Genomic DNA, 7292 nt, shown 5'->3' with positions numbered 1-7292 from the left:
GACTCCACGGCAAGCTCCTTCTGGCCTTCTTCAGCCACTACCGGTCCCTCATCGTCCCTGGTCTCATATCTCTCTGGATTTTGTCACTGGGCTTCCCCCGTCTGATGGCAACACCGTCATTCTGACAGTGGTGGATTGATTCTCAAAGGCCGCTCATTTCATCCCTCTCCCCCAAACTCCTTCTGCCAAGGAAAAGGCCCAGCTCATGGTGCAGCACGTCTTCAGGATCCATGATCTCCCGGTGGATATGGTTTCCGACCGGGGTCCTCAGTTCTTGTCTCAGTTATCGAAGGCGTTCTGCACCCTTATTGGGGCGTCGGCCAGCCTATCCTCCGGGTTATATCACCAGTCGAATGGCCAGTCGGAGCGAGTTAACCAGGACCTGGAGACCACCCTAAGATTCCTGGTCTTAGCCAACCCCACTACCTGGATCTAACAACTGGCATGGGTGGAGTATGCCCGGAAAACCCTTCCTTGTTCAGCCAAGGAAGAAACCAGGTTTCTGTTTCTTGTGTATCCTGAAAAACTCCCCAGTCCTTAACGATTACAAGCATATAAGCATAGCCATAACATGATGCAGCCAATATTATGCTTGAAAATATGGAAAGTGGTACTCGGTAACTCAGATTCAGAGTATTTAATAGTCACATGTATAGGGTTGCAGGTGGGATTGCAGAGTACAGTGAAAATCTTAGGCTCGAATCTCCAACATTCAGGACAAAGTGAAATAAAATAATGAAAATGGTAATAAATAAAACCAACAACAACAGAAATATAAATAGCCCTATTTATTTATTTATTTATTTATTTAACCTTTATTTAAGTAGGCAAACATATATAAACACAATATAACACCTTGTATTCAGTTTTTTTTTTTTGCTTTGCCACAACAGGATTCATGTTTTGGAATATGTGTATTCTGTACAGGCTTCCTTCTTTTCACTCTGTCATTTAGGTTAGTATTGTGGAGTAACTACAATGTTGTTGATCCATCCTCAGTTTTCTCCTATCACAGCCATTAAACCCTGTAACTGTTTTAAAATCACCATTGGCCTCATGGTGAAATCCCGTAATGGATTCCTTCCTCTCCGGCAACTTAGTTAGGAATGACGCCTGTGTCTTTGTTGTGACACCTCACTGGTCTTTGTGGTTAAATCGGAGTTTGAAATTCACTGCTTGACTGAGGGACCCTCACGATAACTGTATGTGTGGGGTACAGAGATGAGGTAGTCATTCAAAAATCTTGTTAAAGTCTATTATTGCACAAAGAGTGAGTCCATGCTACTTATTATGTGACATGTTAAGCAAATATTTACTTCTGAACTTATTTAGCCTTGCCATAACAAAGGGGTTGAATACTTATTGACTCAAGACATTCCAGCTTTGAATTTTCAATGATTTAAAAAAAGTAGACAAATATAATTCCACTTTGACTTTACAGGGTATTGTGTGCAGGCCAGAGAAAAATCTCAATTTAATATTTTTTTTAAATTCAAGCTGTAACACAACAAAATGTGTAAAAAGTCAAGGGGTGTGACCACTTTCTGAAGGCACTGTACATTACATTCAGCTCATGACGTGACGAACGTCGAACTAGCTGAACTGTCAACGTCTCTCGGGACTCGGCAGATTCACTTAAACCTCTTCCTCACATTCATCTAAATGAACACTGTGACAATATGTCAAAACACGCTGGGTGACATATGATAAATGCCTTGCCCCAACCCATCCATAACATGCTGTCTCTCCCTGTATTCATGGTGCTGGTAGTGGGCCAACGGGAAGTGACATGGTTCCTGCGTAGGGAATCAAGCAGACACTGAAGAGGACGATGAGAGAACACAAAGGTGACCTGGGAGGTTTGAAAGAGAACAAACAGGAGGGATGGTCAGACGGATACGCACACACACCGCACACACGCACGCACACACACCGCACACACGCACGCACACACACCGCACACACACCGCACACACGCACGCACACACACCGCACACACCCCCCCCCACCACCGCACACACGCACGCACACGCACACACACCGCACACACGCACACACACACACCGCACACACGCACGCACGCACACCGCACACACGCACGCACACACACCGCACACACGCACGCACACACACGCACGCACACGCACACACACCGCACACACGCACGCACACACACCGCACACACGCACGCACGCACACACAGCACACACACAGCACACACGCACGCATCCACACGCAAACACAAACACACATGCAAATAAAAATTGGAGTCAAGAGTACATTTGAACAAAAGGGTGAAGCATATTGAAGGACATGGACATGGATTAGGACATAGAAGATCAGGGAAAACTCAAAGATCACCTTGAGACATCAGATACTGTATGCTGTCCGGCAACAGATTCCTGCATTCTCTTACTCCGATTCTTTATCACTTCCTCTTTCACTCTTTTGTGATGTTTAATATGACGTTCGTCACTTATTCCTTCACTCTTTCTATCACTGATTCTGTCTACGACTTACCCCCCCCCCCCCCACCCCCTCTTGCCAGTAGAACATAGGAACAGCTAAATCAAGTGAAATGTATTTGTCACGTGCACAGGATACAGCAGGTGTAAACGGTACGGTAAAATGCTTATTGCAAGCTCTTCCTCAGCAGTGCAGTATCAAGGTAGTGAATGAGAAGAGCAAAGCACACCATTCAGCCCATCCAGGTTTGAACTCTGCTCAGCCTGCTGCCAGGGACAGAGATGGCTGTGACCTGCTGCCAGGGACAGAGATGACTGTGACCTGCTGCCAGGGACAGAGATGACTGTGACCTGCTGCCAGGGACAGAGATGACTGTGACCTGCTGCCAGGGACAGAGATGGCTGTGACCTGCTGCCAGGGACAGAGATGACTGTAACCTGCTGCCAGGGACAGAGATGACTGTGACCTGCTGCCAGGGACAGAGATGACTGTGACCTGCTGCCAGGGACAGAGATGACTGTAACCTGCTGCCAGGGACAGAGATGACTGTGACCTGCTGCCAGGGACAGAGATGACTGTGACCTGCTGCCAGGGACAGAGATGACTGTGACCTGCTGCCAGGGACAGAGATGACTGTGACCTGCTGCCAAGGACAGAGATGACTGTGACCTGCTGCCACGCATCGTGATACAATAGAATTTAATATAAAAATAATATAAAATAATATTCTGTAAAAGATTGCAGTCAAAAGAATAAGCCTTGACATACATTTCTCTGAAGAGTTTCTCTGGACCAGGTTTTAAAATGTATCACAGTATTTGTAATGAAGAGTCTACTGTATCCCAGGGCTCTTTCAAGACAAGGTTGAAACAACAGATGGTTATTTTTGTTTTGAAAAGTTACGATTGTCTAACTAGAATGACTGTTTCTTCCTGCAAAGCCTTTCAGCACTAATACAATATCATTAACTAGGAAGACACAAAAGGAATATGAAATCTGTGATTAACAGACCTAACCGTGGGAGAAAGGAGGGACAGATAGCACATGGGTTGAGTTCCACATGGCACCCTATTCCCTATGTAGTGCACTACTTTTGACCAGGACCCATAGAACACATAGAGACTCCCTCTGTTCAAAAGTAGAGCACTACGGTATGTAGAGAACAGGGAGCCATTTGAGATGCAGACATATAGTGAGATCCGTTGTTTTCCATTTAAACAGAATTAATTAAGGTATTTAAATATTGAACTGCCTTTATAATTAGAACGGCTGGCAGACTCTTTGAAGTGAGGAGATTAAAGTTATGGGGTCACGCCGGCCTATACTATGTTGTTAACAAATCCCAAGCGAGTTGCAGGGGGAATGTCAGAGGATTTCACTCAGTGTTTAGAAGACGTTTGAGCAATGTGCTTTAGCTACAATCCTCTTTAAATAATGGGAATAAATTGAGGGTGAATGTTTGGATGATTCTACACAGTCTTTATAAGATGTTTAAACAATGAACATCTAGCCTAATGTAAGTATAATCCTCTTTAAATAATGGTACATTTGGATACTAATATGGACATTCATCCACACTGACATGGGAAGAATTGGCTCATAGTTGCAGAACAACAGCTGGGTGGCCTAGATTGTAATGTATTCCGTATCTGTAGACTCCAATACAAACTCTAAGTCTGATTCAGTGCAAACATCCTATGAATAAAGAATGGTTTTTTTTGGGAACGGTTATGCTGCTATGGACAAAAACAAAACATCAAGCTCACTCAGTACCTTGCTGCTGCTGCTGCTGCTGCATCATAATAATCAGATTCCACATTTGCCAGTTGCTTCTTTGCGAGGTACAAAAACGAGCGACAGAGGTTACTGTACATACTGTAGGGTCACTGTCCTCTTTCCTAATTCATCTTTCCTCGATTGCTTACATCCTCTCCTCGCCTTCTTCTCAAACAGCATTTAAGGAGAAGATCCTGTGTGTGTGTGTGTGTGTGTGTGTGTGTGTGTGTGTGTGTGTGTGTGTGTGTGTGTGTGTGTGTGTGTGTGTGTGTGTGTGTGTGTGTGTGTGTGTGTGTGTGTGTGTGTGTGTGTGTGTGTGTGTGTGTGTGTCCTTCCTCAGTTTCAGGCGTCTATGGTAATCATGTGTAAAGCCTGTGGCCGTATGGGAGACAGAACAGAACTCCCAGATGACTCAGGTGTACGGTGGAGATGAGAGTCACAGGAGAGAGAGGAAGACGGTTGCTGCCTCTACTGCTGCTGCTGCTACTGCAGTCACAACGACGTCACCAGAGCTAAGGGACAGGCTAATAATAGACAGGCATGAAATTCAAAAGAAGGTTCCATAATATAGAAATAGAAAAAAAATGAGTGTTCCAGAAAATAGGGAACAGACGAGACAACGTTTCCTGTGAAGAACTTGTTTTAGTTCGGCAGTTAACTTCCATCAAAGTAGATTGTTGAACCTATATATTTAGCTACCTGTTGAAACTCTATGTTGAGACGAGTATGTGTGATTGTGCAGTATGCCTTACAATCTATTGCACATACACGTTGTTGAATTAAGGAACTAATTTTGAAATAAGATGCGATGCAAAAAGTAGGAATCATCTTAAAATATCTTCACCTATGAATGTAACGACTTTGGTTGCAGTGTATCTAGTATGATCTGCATTATTACTCATAGTTTGTTAGACTTTCACATTAAGTCTCTGTGTTCACTTATCCTGGCCTAATGTCATGTGAGACCCGTACGTACATTGTCTCTGCCGTTGTGTGCAGAGAATCGTAATAAAAAGGGTCACATTAGTATGCATGTCTTACCAATGACTGCATACAAAATGGCACCCTATTCCCTATAGAGGGCACTACATTTCACCATATCCAGTCAAAAGTAGGGAATAGGGTGCAATTTGGGATGCTGGCCATCTCTTTAACTGGAACGTCCAACAGAAACCACCAGGTAAACAGCTGCCGAGACAATGTGCACACCGCATAGCAGCCTTTACAAAACTATACACCCATTAAAAGCACTCAGACAACATCTACCATCGCAATCATCCAAGGACTTCTCTAGTTGTTGTTCTCCTGTTATTAGAAAAAAAAGAGACTGGAAAACTACCAGGAAGGGAAAGAAAGGAAGTGACCTTCTCCTTTTCCTTTGTGAGCTCTTGTGAAGTGAGCTGCAGCAAGATGTTTTTTCTCTCAACTATACTGCCTCTATGTCCAATCTCAAGTGATTACACTGGAACCAATCAACTGGAACAGTAGTGTTGGAGGTTTCTGTATGAGAGGAGAGCCTGAAAATACAATGCATTTTGATTAATCCCAGTTTACAACAATAACAGTACTTGTAAGCCTTGTCGGAGCCAGAACGGCCCATAGGGCAGGAGCCTATCTCTTGTTTCTGTAGCGTGAGGCAGCTTGATGTATAAGTACACGCCCTGGACAGGACGCTACTGTTGCAGGGCCTTACCCTTACAATCCATGTCCTTAATGCTGAGTGACAAACAGAGAGGCATCGGGTCCCATTTATGAGTCTTTGGTATGACTTGATCGGGGATTAAACCCCAAACCTTCCAATCTCACGGCGGACACTCTAACCACACGGCCACTGAGATGCAGTGGTTATAATAATGTCGTTTCATCCAGTTTTGCCTGCTGGGATAGTGCTTTTATAGTAAGCTATGTGTTACTATGTTTATATCTAGTAAAAGCACCCGTATGCACACTCCATTACACAGTGGGGTTTTTAGTGGCAGAGTGTTGCCATAAATGTCACTATAGAAGCAGGTGAGAAAAGTACTGTCAATATCAGTTGCCTCAGAGGGACAGACAGGGTCGTCCTCTCGTCATTTCCATCTGCGTACACATCGTGATTCATAATTCATTGACTGATATCAAAAGGAACGAAACAGAGTGTCCCAACCAGCCAAGCAGTGCCCAGACTAAGAATAACATCTAAACTAAACTGACAGCCTATAGGTCTCACTCAAAACTTTAAGTCATTCATTAGTTACTAGATGTTACTGTGTGTACTTAAATGGTAGTTCATATGGGATAATTGGTAGTTAATGGTGATCAACTAGAATGTCACATTTTCCACAAACTCCCTTTAATACCTTTAATAAGATTTTGTTAATTCAATCCCTACCAATATCTTTAGAAGGAGAGTTTCCTGGACTAACTTTGTGTTTAATGGTGGCATTTATTATGTGTTGTTATTCATCTATAACCCTGTTGGGACTGGTGACTGGTAAAGGTCTATGTTTATATTGGTAGCTAGTCATTTATTATGTTGTTATTCATCTATAACCCTGTTGGGACTGGTGACTGGTAAAGGTCTATGTTTATATTGGTAGCTAGTCATTTATTATGTTGTTATTCATCTATAACCCTGTTGTGACTGGTGACTGGTGAAGGTCTATGTTTATATTGGTAGCTAGTCATTTATTATGTGTTGCTATTCATCTATAACCCTGTTGGGACTGGTGACTGGTGAAGGTCTATGTTTATATTGGTAGCTAGTAATTTCTTACTTAACATCATGTCAGGTCTGGCAGGCCCAAGCACAACAGCTCACAATACAACTAATCAGACAAACTCAAAGTCCCTTTAAAAGGACTTCAATGTCTCCTTAGCACAAAGGTACTAAGTAGCCCTAGGTCACGCTGAAGAAGGCGCTGCGTTGCCGAGACGTTGGTTAGGCGTACTCATTAAGTTGTTAGGAGTATATTTAGAGTGTGCAACTTCCTTTCTTTTTCTATAGTTTACCCTCCGTTCGTCAGCACCTCTAAAAGAAAACGGCCGAAGTGAGAGGTGCTTTTGAATTG

This window comes from Salvelinus fontinalis, unplaced genomic scaffold (assembly GCF_029448725.1).
Source record: "Salvelinus fontinalis isolate EN_2023a unplaced genomic scaffold, ASM2944872v1 scaffold_0122, whole genome shotgun sequence".
NCBI lineage: Eukaryota > Metazoa > Chordata > Actinopteri > Salmoniformes > Salmonidae > Salvelinus > Salvelinus fontinalis.
This window is presented reverse-complemented; position numbering follows the sequence as displayed.